Raw genomic sequence first — 15,769 nt, forward strand, 5'->3', positions numbered from 1 at the left:
ATCCAGATATATTCCACACATCATCCTCACATAATCCAGATATATTCCACACATCATCCTCACATAATCCAGACATCTTCCACACATCGTCCTCACATAATCCAGACATCTTCCACACGTCGTCCTCACATAATCCAGACATCTTCCACACGTCGTCCTCACATAATCCAGACATCTTCCACACGTCGTCCTCACATAATCCAGACATCTTCCACACATCGTCCTCACATAATCCAGACATATTCCACACATCATCCTCACATAATCCAGACATCTTCCACACATCGTCCTCACATAATCCAGACATCTTCCACACATCGTCCTCACATAATCCAGACATCTTCCACACATCGTCCTCACATAATCCAGATATATTCCACACATCATCCTTACATAATCCAGAATTATTCCACACATCATCCTCACATAATCCAGACATCTTCCACACATCATCCTCACATAATCCAGATATATTCCACACATCATCCTCACATAATCCAGACATCTTCCACACATCGTCCTCACATAATCCAGACATCTTCCACACATCGTCCTCACATAATCCAGACATCTTCCACACATCGTCCTCACATAATCCAGACATCTTCCACACATCGTCCTCACATAATCCAGACATCTTCCACACATATGCCACACATCATCCTCACATAATCCAGATATATTCCACACATCATCCTCACATAATCCAGATATGTTCCACACATATGCCACACATCATCCACACATAATCCAGATATATTCCACACATCATCCTTACATAATCCAGAATTATTCCACACATATGCCACACATCATCCTCACATAATCCAGATATATTCCACACATCATCCTCACATAATCCAGATATATTCCACACATCATCCTCACATAATCCAGATATGTTCCACACATCATCCTCACATAATCCAGATGTACTCCACACACATTCCACACATCCTCCTCATATAATCCAGGCATCTTCCACACACATTCCACACATCATCCTCACATAATCCAAATATATTCCACAAGCATGCCACACATCACATAATCCAGACATCTTCCACACATATTCCAGACGTATTCCACATATATTCCACACATCATCCTCACATAATCCAGACATATTCCACACTTATTCCAGAAGTGTTCCATACACATTTCACACATCCTCACATAATCCAGATATATTCCACAAACATTCCAGAAATATTACACACATTGTTTCCATAGCAACAGCTAATTCACTTAGACTTGTGTGCTGGATGTGCCATATAATCTGATTAAAAAACCTGTAGTCGTTGATATATTCAAGTTGTCCCTCAGGATATATTTATTTAGTGTTTTGGAAGGAGCCTCCAGTTTCAATGCTTTGTACCAGTCAGAGGTAAAGCAATAACGTTAAATGTTCCTTCTTTGGAAAATGTAAGAACTTTGAACTTTGTGGATTCCAGAACAAGCTGCAATTGTTTTGCGTCTTATTAACCTGAAGGGGAAGGGGGGGGGGGGGTGAGCAGGTGAGGGATCGACTGTTTAAAACTGTTATCACGTAAGCATTAACGATAACGCTAAACAACCCTAAATGTAACTATAACCGTACTGTATACAAAGCATGATGTGGTGTCCAGGTGTGCTGTATACGAAGAATACGACATTACAGGAAGTGCTGTAGGAAAATAATCCTATCCTTTAACAGGGATTTAAAAATCCTCTGGTATTGTAACTCTGCTTCATGTCATACAGCATCACGCCACCTCGTCGTTGAGTATTTCGCGATAACAGTGCGCACACACACACACACACACACACACACACACACACACACACACACACACACACAGCTTTTTAGCTTTATAACAGAGACATCACTGATTTTATCTTCTGCTGATAACCTTTGGTCCATTTTTATCAGCCAACACGTATACCAGTCAGGCTCTAAAAAGGACTTTAAGCGTTAAGCCCTGTTGCACCATACTGAAATCCATCACAGACGTACACGGGTTTGCTTTGCTCTGCACTGGGTTGAGTGTTTAACATAAAGCTGTGAGCTGACATCCATTAGTTCTCAAGGAAGAAGCAAAAATAAATAAATAAATAAATAAATAAAAAACCCACACACATACAAACAAACATTCAACGTCCACAGTAACGTCAAGTTATACAAGAACATAAGAAGCTACTCGGGTCCTTAAATCAATAAAACCTGCTACACTTAAACCTAAGAACTAACAATGTAACACACACTCGGACAGTGTTTATATATTCAAAGCACAACTGTCTGATAGAAACACAAAATGATATTTAAACATCATAATCACTGATGCAGTCCTTAATAATACCAAGAATCCTAAATAAAGCCTGACGTGTGCAATGCATTTCTGGTGCTAGCGAGCTCCTGAAGGGCGTTTTGTCCCTTTAGAAGCCAGGCTTGTGTTCCCTGCAGTGGGACCGAGACACGCCGCTGCCGGGAGACACGTGCGACATGTCGGCAGATGGAGGCATGGTTTATTTTAGACCCAGGACCAAGACAATAACCGTAATAATGTAATGCTCTGGAGCAAGCTGAACCAAAACGACAAAGCAGGATGGTCGATTAGTCCACACGTCCAGTCCTCGCAGTCGATCGATGAGAAATATTGTAACGGTATTAAATCATTTGCCGTATTTGAACTCAAACTATAACCAATTTGTAAATATTACAGGAAAAAAACAAACAAAACAAAGAATGTTTTTCCATCTCCATTATGTCTCCGATATTAGACGTAATATTAGTGAGCCATTTGGAGACAGGACAAAAGCCCAATTTGCATAATGGGTAATTTAACAGAAAAGTGGTTAGGTGTAAGAGATTAATGCACTCCTCTTTCTCTCTCTCAGACATTACTTCTCATGTTCTCACGGGGGACATAAACACTGACTTAGTGTCTCCATCTCATGAGATCTGATCTTACATTTAATGTGAAGAGATCCCAGCTACCTGCATACTGCTTGCATTAGGTCTAACGATTAGTGAGAGTTAGACGTCGACCGATTGATCGGTTTCGCCGATGCCGATTTTCCCGGTTGCGTCCTTCGCACGAGCGGCTGAGACGGGTCCGGTGTCAATATACAGTACGAGAGCGGCCTCTAGAGGCAAACTTTGTTGTGTCATTTGAAGTGTTTTTTGATTCTTTTTGGATTGCCTCTGTTTTTAGTTATCGGTATGGGTAAAATCCAGTATCAGTCGGCCTCTGGTGAAAATGTGTGCTTTAGCCGACCACACACAAACTCCTGCACTTAAATGTAGTCATCTGTGAGCAGCAATACTGTATAAAGGATACTTTATCTTAATAAATATCTGGACGTTATTCAATAATAGAGTCAAGAGGCTTTATTGTCATTTCAACATTCTTCACATATTCCACAAAAATTCCATGTACAATCCAGAATTATTCCGCACATATTCTGCAAGTAATCCCACATAACCCACACATGTTCCAAAAGTACTCTACACATATCCCACAAGTATTCCTTAGATGTTTATATATATGAGAAATAATCCACAAACATTCCACACATATAATCTAGAAGAAGTATACCACACACAATGTATTCCCCATATATACTACAAGTATTCCTTACAAATCACACACACAATCCTCACATAATCCAGAAGTATTCCTCATATAATCCAGAGGTATTCCACAGATAATCCACACATTTTCTACAAGTATTCCAACATAACCCTCATATAATCCACAGATATTCCTCACATATTCCAGAAGTACTCCACACGTTCTGCAAGCATTGCTTCGATTGTTCTATACATATTCCAAATATTCCACATGTATTCGACATATATTTCACAAAAATTCCATGTATAATCCGGAATTATTCCATACTTTTTCCACCAATTATTTTACAAGTATTCCTTACTTACTTCACACATAATCCACACATACCCCAGAACGTATTCCACACATATATATTCTACCTATATTCCTCACATGATCTTCACATATCCCAAACATGATCCAGAAGTATTCCGCAGATATTAAACACATATACAGCAAGTAATCCCACATAACTCACACATATTCCTCATAATCCTTACATATTCCACACGTCGCAAGTATTTCTTATATATTCCCCACACAGTCTTCATATAATCCAGAAATATTCCACACATTCCTCACATGATCAAGAAGCATTTCACACATATTAATCACATACCCCTCACACATCCTAAAACACGCTAGCCTTCAGAAGCAGCGGTTACTGACTTTACACACTCAGCAAGACTCGCGTTTCACCGCAGCTCAGTCCAGAATCCCTGAAGGAGGACAGCTGGGCTTTTAACGGAGTACTAATACAAAAGGAAAACAACGACTCCATAAACACTGCCATAAATCTGCAGCGTAAAACCCAACACAATCTACAGACAGTTCATGGGGGAATACAAACGTTAAAAACCAGAGCTACAAACACGCCTGCAAATCGGGATTAAAATGCAGGCAGGGTCATCACAGAGTGTGTGCAAACACATCCTGGCGGAGTTAAAAGCGGCCACATTGGATCAGGGATGGATCTAGCGTGGAAAGAGATTGGCAAAGCAGTGACGAAAGAGCACGCACACACACACACACACACACACACACACTCACCCCTTGTGGTCTTAGCATGACTCAGTCCTAGTTCCTCCTGGCTAACAGGCGCGGCTAGGTCCTCCTCTGTTAGCGCATGAGAGAATGTGTGATCTCTTGATGAATGCTTTTTGAGACGGCAGAAGAATGAGTCAACGCTTCCACTGCGGCACATCGGCTGTTTCTCTCTCCCTTCCCTCTCCTTTGCTTGTCATCTATCTGTCTCGTTACCTCTCTGTCTCTCTGATTAAATGCCAGTGGTCAGAGCGCGGTGTGTTTTTTGTTAGCTAGACGTTACTAGAAAAAAAAAAAAAAGGGGAAATAGGAGGAAACCTTAAAATGGCACTTCCCAAAATCCCTCTCAGTTCCTTCCTGCAAGTCCTGCTGGTGTAGAGACGGAGCTGTGCTTGAGAGAGAGAGAGAGAGAGAGAGAGCGCGAGAGAGAGAAAGAGTGAGAGAGAGAGAGAGAGAGAGCGAGAGAGAGAGCGAGAGAAAGAGTGAGAGAGAGAGAGAGAGAGAGTGAGAGAGAGAGAGAGCGAGAGAGAGAGCGAGAGAAAGAGTGAGAGAGAGAGAGAGAGAGAGCGAGAGAGAGAGCGAGAGAGAGAGCGAGAGAAAGAGTGAGAGAGAGAGCTGGTTGCATTGTTCTTCTGTGATTTAGCTTGCACACCAATGAGGAGAAATGTCTGTCTCTTTGCAAAGGACAGCTGGCTTGAAAATGAGCTCTTCCTTTATCATACGAGTAACACACACACACACACACACACACACACACACACACACACACAAGCACACAGAGACAGGTGCTCGCTCTCTCTCTCTCTCTCTCTCTCTCTCTCTCTCGCTCTCTCTATCTCTCTCTTTCACACACGCACACACACACACACACAAACATTTAAAAGCAGCTCAAAAGATTACTCAGACACCAGCACCCAGCATTAGACCATGTTGTGCATTTTCGTTTGGCCTTATTGTCTGCTCTCCCTCCCACAATGAACTAGGCCTAAGAGCATTCAGGTCCTCGTAGTCCTCCCTCTGCTGCTGCACCTCCTCCTCCTGTTTCTCACACAAACACACACATCTGCTGAATGGGAGCAGCTGAACACGAACATACGCCGTCTTTATTTAACCCTTATCTGGAACATCAGTACTGTACACGACAGTGTAAAATATCAACAGAACGCTGGTCACACAAATGAGCCGGAGACAGACAGAAACCAATGAAAAAAATTTAATAATAATAAAAAAAAATCTATAAACACTGAATATCATAAATATCATATCACGCTATTTATTTCGAACACAGGGCAACTCATTCTGATCGGTCACACTTTCTAATAAGCTAGCGTTTCTGTAACGAAACGCACACAGGGACGTGTATATAATCGTCGATACGGTGAAATATCTGCGTCAGGCGAAAGCATTTTCGGAAGGAGTCTCCGGTGTCAGAGCTTAGTACACAGGAACGGGCTACAAGACAGGAGGCTTCGCAGTTTCTCGGTAGCATAACAAGCAGCAGTTCTTAGTCGTATTAACTTCAAGAGGGAGAAAAATAAAGAAATATTAAAAAAAATACGAGGCTAGCGAGGGAACTGTTTTGTAAGGGGAACGGTTTTGTTATAACGATATTGTACTGGAATTAAACTTGTACTCGCTGGTGTTCCACAACTTCACATGACCTATAAACGGGGAAAAAGTATGACAGGTCCTTTAATAAATGATAAAAATGTCAGAACGGGTACGGTTCTGCGGTATAAAATAGGAGTAAAACACTTTCTAACAATTAGTTCAGTCGGCGTGTTAAAAAGACGACGGCTGCAATATCTCAGGGAAAAAAAAGAAAAAAAAAAGGGGTTCCATGACCAACGTGATACATACAGACGAGTGACAAATTAAAGGAAAATCTGCAGACTCTGCATTCTGTTATACTGTTTGGATGGGGGGGGGTATTTATTTATGTTAATGTCATGCTTTAGCTCCACTTGTCCCAGTTAGATAGAAGAATCACTGCAAAATCAATACAAAGTTCTTCAGACCGATCAGCTTTATCGTGTGATGAAACATTCACGTCCTGGTAGGCGTGGCCTCTTCCAGAATGGCTCCGCGCCCATCTATAGGTCACAAAGGGGTCCATCCCTCCAGTACAGTTCCAGACACTTTTAGAACCGACGCGTTAAAGCTACTCGGACCCGACGCCTTACTAACACGCTGACTAGGTTCATGTTTTCCTTTAATTTGTCACCTGTCTGCACATGTATGAGGAAGAAAAAAAAATTCAGTTCATGCAAGGAGCTCAATTACAGCTGGCGTCTCGACACTTCTGGTGATCAGCAGTTGTGTTTATTAATTCCCTAAATCCCTCGAACACTGCGATCAAGATAGCAGATTACCTCTGCAAACTTATTCGCACGTTTCACGCACGGCTCGGAGAGAAAGCTCGGACGTATCTGTCGAGGCAATCCAGTGTAAACTGACTTTCAGGATCCAGTTCGGTCAGAACATCCATGTCTTACCGGATATGATATCCATCGATTCCGCTGAGAAAATGGACGTGTTAACGTGTGGTCTGTAAGGCAGCTGGTCGATAGTATTTCCTCCATTCATTCTCTACGCAGTGCTGTTTCATTGCTTCATAATACCCAGAATGCACCGCAATCTCACGCCGTTTCTTTCAGGAAAAGAAAAATGCTTGTAGGAATTATTGGCACCTTTTGGTAAATAATCTCGCACTGAAAATCCGCATCAGTTGACCATTTCATTGAAGTAAACGTATTCTATGTGGGGGGGGGGGGGGGGAGCGACAGAAACTTTTTTACTGGAACTGTTGTCAGAAAAGACAAAAAATAGATGGGATTACACAGAAATGAACCTAAACCCATGGAGAACCCATCATGTTGTGAGGCTGCTTTTCCTCCAAAGGCTCCGAAAACCCTGTTAGGACACGTGGCATTATGTCCCAGGAGATTTAACGTGAAAATCTCTCCCAAGAACGTAAAACTACATTGGGGTTGCATCTTCTAGAAGCACAAATGATCCATAACGTACAACACGGTGGGGTCCAAAAGTCGACAATACAACAATTTTCATGACAAATGATATTATTGACCACAGCTCGCGTCATCAGTAGAATCTTTACAACAGTTCCACGAATTTCAGAGTCTCTTAGTATTTGGTTCGTCCCCTTTATGCTTTAATGACGCTGTGCACTCGAGCTGGCGTGGACTCCACACGCATTTACGATCCACTTTAGATCGAAACCATCGGAGTGTCGTCTGAACACGCGCTTCGATAGGAGAGATTAGACGTGAGGGGAAATCTGAGCTTTCGTCCAAAGCGGGTTAACGTGCTCAACAGCACGTATTTATTTACAGTTTAAATAGGGACCTAGAAATCTTCAAGAGTCAAGATGTTGAACATTCCCTTTTTGTTGTTTATTCCCAGTTTTAAATACATTTTTAAACGTATTTACCGTATGTCCAAATCCATACGAAAAAATATATAGTTCAAGTGAAGACTGCAGTTCAAATCATAACCTTTTGATTTGAAACGTCTTTAACAAGGGTGCCAATAATTCAGGAGCTGAGTAACTTTTGACGTGTGCTCATTTTACATCTTAGGTAGTCGATGAACTTCAACCGGAAACTACTACGAGAATAACTTCATCGTGGAAATGATGAAACCTCATGACATTTGATGCGTATTTTTTTATTCGTGTCTACGTTTCTGCCTTTTTTTTTTTTTTTTTTTTTTTTTGATTGATCATTTTTCATGTTGATATATTTTCATCCCCTGCTTTTTTTCAGCTCTGTAAAAAAAGGTCAGCGTTTCCTGTCTCAGTCATGTGAGAGACCCTTGACAATCTGAGCCTGTTTGAGATTTTCGTGCCTCGGATACGCCTGAACAAAACGAGCGTGTGTTTAATGTGGTGCAGTTACACGTGGAGGTTTTTCACCCGGTAAAAACAAACGGGGTGCAAACTTTTGCACTCTAACGTAGTCCTCATCATACGACGAGTTAACGCCAGAGCAGACCGGAGTGGAGCTGCGAGAGAGAAATGCAGATGCGGAGATGTGCTGTGTTTGCAGTACTCCTGCTCGTGTACGTCTCCGCCGACCCCGTGGGCGGACAGACGGTTCTGCAGCACCCGCATCTCCATCTCCGGCGTCCTCACCGCCGCACACGACGACCAGAAGCCGGCACAAATCACAGATTTACCACCGTGCCCAGTGCTCGCTCTGTTCTGTTAAAGCTCGGTTTATCTACAACCCCAATTCCAAAAAAGCTGGGACGCTGTGTAAAATGTAAATAAGTGTCGATAAAAACAGAACGCAATGATTTGCAAATCTCATAAATCCATATGTTATTCACAACAGAACATAGAAAACATACCAAATGTTTAAACTGAGGAAAACGTACCAATGTAAAGTCGAAATAAAGGTCATTTTGAATTTCATGGCTGCAACACGTCTCAAAAACATTGGGACGGGGGAAACAAAAGGCTGGAAAAGTTAGTGTTACTAAAAAGAAACATCTGGAGGAACGTTTTGCAACTAATTAGGTTAATTGGCAACAGGTCAGCGACATGATTGGGTATAAAAAAAAAAAAAAGAGTATCGTGGAGAGGCGGAGTCTCTCAGAAGTAAAGACGGGATGGATTCTAGATGGAAGCAGATGTTGCCCTAACACCTGTAAACACCTTTCCGCATTGATGGTGCCTTTCCAGATGTGCCTATTTCAAAGGCACTAATACGTCCCCCCCATCACCAACCTGCGAAATACTGCGTCTACGACGTCAGAATAAACGTTCCTCGACGTAAAATTGCAAATCGTTGCGTTGTGTTTTTATTCACATTTCACACCGCGTCCCAACTTTTTTGGAATTGGGGTTGTTAAAAAAAAAAAAAAAAAAAAAAAAAAAACGACATGAAGCAGTGTTACTCTGACCACCCTGAAGTTGATCATTTTCTAATAATCGAACATCCCGAAGTGTTTTATTTCTCTTGAACCGCAGCAATTTACCCTCGATTACGATTTCCTTATTGATAAAGAACAACAGGTCCTGCTTTTTATTAAGTGAGTGACTTTACTGATCACTTACAGCTATGAACAATTCTCACCACATCTTAAAATTAATAATAATCATAATAATAATAATAATAATAATAAAAGTACTTCCTGAGAAACTGGTTAATTCTGACTATTTACAAAGCACTGACAGCGGAGACTCCTTCCAGCAGTGTAAATTAAACACCCCCTTACAGAAAACTTCACCGTATCAACAATCGTACATGATGTGGTGACCGAGCTCCACACAAGTCCTCGTGTATGCTGTTACTACAGAACGTGTGCATTAATATAAATAATTATTTGAATAGTGCCGTTATAGAAAATGAACCAATACCTTCTGACCAATAAGATTTGAGGATTCCACAGCGCTGTCAATTACTTACGTCTTCTAGCTCAACGGACCTCAGTAGTTAGGTTCCTCAGATATACCTGCATTTTTATTCCGCTAGCAAAAATGCTGAAATGGACCGATGGAAATTACGACATCAATACCTTTTTGCGTCTCCTCCTGATTGTTGTTTGTTTGGTTGTTTTTTTTTTTTAATACATAAGCCACGTTTAATAGGCGAGACCCATAAACTGACAACCCCCCTCCCCCACCAAAAAAAAAAAACAACAAGGGGTTGCAAACTTTCGCACTTAACAGTATAAACAACAAGCTGTGTGTCATTCGTCATTCTTCCCGACTAATAAAAGTAATCTCCGCCAGGGTGGTGTTTATTCAGATTTCCACACAGGCTTTAACATTCAGAAAAGAAAAAAAAACAAAAACAAAACACCAGGCTGAGGTTAATCCAGCATACACTGCCTGCTTTCCTATCTGCTGTGCCAGAGGACTCCGATTACATCATTTGCATAAATTCGATTCATAGTCAAAGCTTCTTCCAGCCAGTTAAGAAACAGGATGTGTGTCTGGATATCCGGACACATCTCGCACGCGTCTAGCACGCTTTGCTCGGCGGGCCGGGAGAAACGTTTCTAATTTCTAAAACAAAGCTTTTATAACGGTATAATCGCGTGGGCTGGAAACAACCGAGACACGCAGAGAGAGAAAGGAAGAAGAGACTAGTGACTAAACTAATGGTGATACCTGGCTCTGCGTGCGCGCCACGGTCACGTCACATGACCCACGCACATACGTTAGCTCAAGGTCGATATATTCCGAGCCCTGCCGCATCAGCTGTCTCTCTACACGTTAACTGTGAGCAAGCCACAGGTTTATATTAGTGTGCTCTTCTAATACAGGTAGTTGGAAGGTGGACTGTCCAGATCTACAGATTACACAGAAGAGAAAGGAGACTTTATTGATCACATATACATTACAGCGGAGCGAAATTCTGTTTTTCACATATCCCAGCTTGTTAGGAGGTTAGGGGTCAGAGCGCGGGGTCAGCCATGATACGGCGCCCCGGGAGCAGAGAGGGTTAAGGGCCTTGCTCAAGAGTCCAACAGTGGCAGCTTGGCAGTGCTGGGGCTCGAACCCCCGACCTTCTGATCACTAACCCGGAGCCTTAACCGTTGAGTCACCACTACCCGTGGCCAATTGTGAAGTTTTCTGGGAGGAGACGTTTACGTAACGTTTATGGAAGGAGTCTCCAGTGTGAGCGCTTTGTAACAGTCTGGATAATTTTATATCATTTATAATGCGAGTGATAACAGGACTAGTTCCTGTCACTTGGGCGTTCCAAAATATTAACTGTAACCATAAATGGATAAAAAGTACGACTCAGTATCTCAGTCATTAATTAATTGTAAAAATTAATCAATCGTCGGCAAATTGCAGTCGTATAAAAGGAAAAAAAAAGCACACTTTTTTTTTTTTTTTTTTTTTTTTAAAAAGGTGTAACAGTAACTCCACTTTGCCTCAGGTTCCATCACGCCACCCTGTCAGTGAGTGTTACGAGACGCTTGGGTGAAGAAGAAAAAAAAAACCACGAGATGTCAATTATATTGCATCATAAAAAAAGCGGATGTTAGCAAATCATAAAGAATAGAAACCCTCACGAAGACTCGGCGCATCGTTTATTTCTTTATTTCACGCAAAGGACAGAAGAAAAGACAACGCTGTACTCCTGCCGTCTCATTACATCTGAACCAGTCGTTTATCTTTCCGCCCAGCGTGTGCTGCTCTGAAATACTGGTGCGCCGTAGCACTCAAACAGGACGCGCTCGGCTCCCCTTCAGCGTATTTATCGTCCCTCATACTGCCCTCTCATCCAATTCACCTCTACTGTCCTTAAAAGCAGATGGGTGAGAATTTGTTCCACCTGTAATTCCTGTCAGCACATGCTCTTCTCAGAATAATAATAAGAAGAAGAAGATGACGACGAATCAGTGAGAAAACGCCCAACGACGAGTCCCATTGTCAGAAAAAAGGTGGAAGGTGGAAGCTAAGAACGAAAAGGTTCACACCCACACGACACACACGCAGTACTTCCTCGAGGAAGTCAAATACTCCATACTTTAAAATACTCCAAACCCTGAGCTCCACCTAGATGAGTCCTGCTGCATCTGCTGTCACTCAAACACAGTACCTCGGCAGCTGCTAGGATTCTGACAACAGGATATACAGTATTCATGAAAAGGAAGACATCCATGAGGCTCTGGATGTTGTCTGAGGGAGATATTAACAAAAAAGATTGTGTGAGACAGACTTGCACGTATGACCTACTTCAGGTCTCGGCTGATTGATTACATTTGGGGTGAAGGGAGAAACGCCACGTCTGTCCCAGTTGTGAAATTTCTTCCTGTAAATGAACCGTCGCACACATTATCGCGGCGGTTCTGGATTCATTGAGCAAGCTTTTCAATCTACAGCTGCTAAACGCAAGCGTAAATAAATTGAATAGAAATCCACTGAAATACTAAGTCGTAACTCGTAATTCCCAACCTCCGATCAGGAAAAAAAACAAAACAAAAAAACAAAACAAAGAAAACGCCTCTTTGACTCCGAGTTCAGCAAGTGAAAAAATCAAAATGGCTGCTCATCAGCATCAGCAGTAAAATATCAATTTAAAACGACTTATACTGTATATACAAGTATTTGCTTTAGATCAATCAACATGCAGATTTAACAAATGGATACGTCTGTAACGCTGACTATTCAGTTTGCTGCTTTAACGAGGAAAATATACCGCACAACACTTATCACAGTTAGCTAGCTAGCTTGTTGCTAACAAAAGAAACATGAACCTAAAGGCGTCCATGTTCCCCGCCAATTTCTAGTACCCTGAATGCACCGAGGTTGAAAATTAGGTCATTCCGAGCACCGACTCGGAAGTCGAACTGCGTGTGGGTGTGTAGACAAAACATAGTGTTAGCAAGACCCTGCATTTGGCTGTCTGGCTACGAGTTCCAGGATGAAGACGGTGTGGGGGATGATAACAGGTTTGATCCCTTTAGGAATGATGAGAGCTCCACATGCCTCTCCATCGCAGCTCACGTGCTAAAACGTGGCTTGCACGGTAACCGCGCTACAGTGACGTTCAAAACGTGTCAATGAAGACATCATTACGATTCCTTTTTATTTAACACCAGCAGGTGTCAAAACAATGTGCTCCTTAGTTCCTTTAATCACAGAGCTTCTACGCTGGGAAACAGGATTAACCAGTCGGAATTAGGGTCCCCCCCCCCTCCTGTTTGAAAGCTACTACCCAGCTAGCTAGACTCTGAACTCAATATCTAGGTGACGTATAGTATAAAGTTTAATATAGTATAAAGAGCACAAAAATCAGAGTAGATCTGGTTTCAGAAGATAAAACGCAATTCCCCATTATTACAAGCGTCTTATTTTAATAAGTTTCACTAGAACTGGCATAACGGTATTACAAGGTAAAGATATTAATATGGCTGATCTTAGATCCGCCTTAAATTACAACAAGTTCCTGCTCCTACTTCTGTCTGGTATCCGCCCAAATATATATTTATACACATCATGCGGTGATTTTATGATTCTGTACATTTCCCCCCGTGAAATTATTTACAAGCTACGCCACTGCCGGAGCACTTCAAGCACCGGTATCGTATAATTAATGGGAAAAGTGGGCTTGGTGCTGAATTTACAGGCACTAACGTGATCCTTGAACCAAAGGCCATTGCAAAATAACGTGCAGAGCCGAGACGTAGGCAAAAGCATGAAATAGCACACGTATTCTACGTCTGTGAAATTCATTACGAAAGCGAAATGGGCCGTCATAGTACACACGACGTTATACGATACACCGTTTCTGACATTTTCGCATAGCTTAACTTCAATAACAAGCTTGGTTTGACCAACAGCTGACTTTTCAGTTGTTTAACAGCTGCTCACTGGAACTGTAGCTCGAACATGCTAACATGCTAACGATTGGCCTTTGGGATAATAATTTCTCCTTGCATTTACAGCATCAATCTACTGTATGAGTTTTTACATATGAACACTGTTGGGGTTCTAAACTGATCAGAGAAATTTTTAGGTAGGCTGTGAGGTTAAACCGGTGTATTCTCCATTCACAGGCGTGATTTTATCCTCTGGAACATGCAAGTGGCTCCGGTCCAAAGATACCAGGAGAATGATCTATTTTTTTGTGGGGGAGAGGGGTTTTTTTATTTATTTTTTCCCCCACATGCTTTCACCGTAGGTAAATCCTTATATCCAATTGATGTTCATTAAATATGTACTGTTGTCCTCATTGACCTATCTAATTACAAATAAATGAATAAATAAACGTTATGTTGTCATTCATGTCGGATGATTTCTTTCTTTCTTTACACTACAGTAGTGATGGGTTTTAAAGGAAGGCTGTGAGCACTGAAAGATGAAAAATATTAGCACAGTTTTTGTATTTTATACTTAAAGAATATATAGATCTGCATAATGCATGTTTAGATAGACCAGTTTACAGCACAAATTAAAGAAAAAAATCAGCATCGATTATTAGAATTGTACTAGTGATTGTACTCGAAATGTAGAAGAGAGGAATTTTCGAAGAATTTAAACAGAATGTTGGAAACGGTGTTGCCAGGTTTGTGATTTTCCGACAATTTCCACTCCTTTTTCTCTAAAGGTTTGGGATTGGGCATTTAGGCCTAATTTGACTCTAGATTGATTACATTTATATAATAAAAACCCATTCACACATCCTCCATACAACAACCCTACAATCACCACAAAGACACATTAAGACAGAAACCCATCATATCCCATCATGCACTAGCAGCCTCATGTACACACCTCTTGTTCCAATTCTCAGTCTAGCTCTGTACTGTATGCTGTTTAAATTGTATTATCCAGGGTGGCACAGATGTACAGCGGGTATTGTCGCCACCTCACAACTCCAGGGTCCTGGGTTCGATCCTGAGCTCGGGTTACTGTCTGTGTACTGTGTTTTGCATGTTCTCCCTATGACCACATGGGTTTGCTCCAGGTTTCCGGAGCAAATTTCACAAAAGCATGCCGAACTAAATTCCCCTGAGGTGAGAGTGAATGTGTTTGTATGATGCCCTGCTATGTTTCTCAACAAGGGTGGAGTTGACCTTGTGTCCAGTGTTCCAGAATCACACACACATACACACACGCAGAGCTTTTGAGGCTGTAAAAGGTGAAAGCAGTAGATGATATTCCCAGGAACACTAGGTGTGAGGGATGGGATGCCAGTCCATAGCTGGGCACCATGCACACACAAACACCCACAAGCAGTGGCAATTTAGAGTCACCAATCTACATACCGGTATGTTTTTGGATAGTGGGAGGAAACCAGAGAACACCGGGAGAACATCCATCCATCCATCCATCCATCTTCCATACCGCTTATTCTACACAGGGTCGCATAGGGGCCTGGAGCCTATACCAAGAATCTCCAGGCACAAAGCGGGGGATACCCTGGACAGGGTGCTAACCAATCACAGGACACAATCACACACCCCCTCACACACTACGGACACTTTTTGGACATGCCAATCAGCCCGAAACGCATGTGTCTGGATGAAACCGAAGTACGCTGAGGAATCCTCCGAAGCACGGAGAGAATACCCAAACTCCGCGCACACAGGGTGGAGACGTGCTTCCAACCCCACCAACCCTGGACATGCGATGCAAACGTACT

The 15,769-nt window shown here is 42.0% G+C and overlaps 1 protein-coding gene across 2 annotated transcripts in view; it reads right to left on the minus strand.

Annotated features, from left to right (window-relative positions):
- Positions 1 to 15,769, minus strand: part of trim3a (tripartite motif containing 3a) — a 28,794-nt gene that overhangs the window by 12,177 nt on the left and 848 nt on the right. The window contains exon 1 of one of the 2 annotated variants that reach the window (XM_053646789.1): positions 4,644 to 4,860. The exons of the other annotated variant lie outside the window; for it this stretch is intronic. The gene's annotated coding sequence lies outside the window, so the exon portion shown is untranslated. Of the gene's footprint in view, positions 1 to 4,643; positions 4,861 to 15,769 lie in introns of those variants that run through there. 2 annotated transcript variants of the gene reach the window in all.

Source organism: Ictalurus furcatus, chromosome 17 (assembly GCF_023375685.1).
Source record: "Ictalurus furcatus strain D&B chromosome 17, Billie_1.0, whole genome shotgun sequence".
Taxonomy (NCBI): Eukaryota; Metazoa; Chordata; class Actinopteri; order Siluriformes; family Ictaluridae; genus Ictalurus; species Ictalurus furcatus.